This window comes from Neopelma chrysocephalum, unplaced genomic scaffold (genome assembly GCF_003984885.1).
Source record: "Neopelma chrysocephalum unplaced genomic scaffold, ASM398488v2 Primary Assembly neopelma1_166, whole genome shotgun sequence".
Classification (NCBI taxonomy): Eukaryota; Metazoa; Chordata; class Aves; order Passeriformes; family Pipridae; genus Neopelma; species Neopelma chrysocephalum.
Window position 1 is genome coordinate 1,464,479 of NW_020897828.1, and position 783 is coordinate 1,465,261.

The following is a 783-nucleotide window of genomic DNA, read 5'->3' on the forward strand; positions in this document are numbered from 1 at the left end:
TGGACAGCCCTGAATGCTGGAACACCAGGCCAAGTGCAGGAAATGGGCTGGTGGGTCATTAGGTGGTGTGTTTGTAATATACTGATAAATTAACTCCCTTGCCAAGATGTTTGTGTGGTGGGAACACTCCTGTGTGGGGCTATTCTTGCTGCACAAAGTCCCAGCCAAGCAGGAGACGTGACAGTAGCAAGAACAGTTTATAAAGCCCTGGCAAAAAGACCTGGAAGTGCTCAGGTGTCAGTAAAGGCAGGGAAATGGTTTCTTTCACAGGGGGCTGTGAACCAGAGGATCTTGTTCCATTGTAAAACTGACAACGATTTCTTTCTTTCTTTCTTCCTTTCTTTCTCTCTCGCTTTCACTCTTTTTTCTTTCTTCCTTTCTTTCTCTCTTTCACTCTTTTTTTCTTCCTTTCTTTCTCTCTTTCACTCTTTTTTCTTTCTTCCTTTCTTTCTCTCTTTCACTCTTTTTTTCTTTCTTTCTTTTCCTTCTTTCTCTCTTTCTCTTTCTTTCCTTCTCTTTTTATTTCTCTATTTCTTAACTGTCTTTTCCTCTTTCTTTCTCTCTCTTTCTTTCCTTTCTTTCTTTCTCTCTTTCTCTCCTTTCTTTTTCTTTCTCTCTTTCTCTCTTTTTCTTTCTCTCTTTCTTTTCTTTCTTTCCTTTCTTTCTCTCTCTCTTTCTCTCCTTCTTTCTCTCTTTATTTCTCTATTTCTTAACTTTCTTTCCCTTCCCTTCTCTCTTTCCTTTCTTTCTTTTTCTTTCTCTCCTTCTTTCCTTTACTTCTTT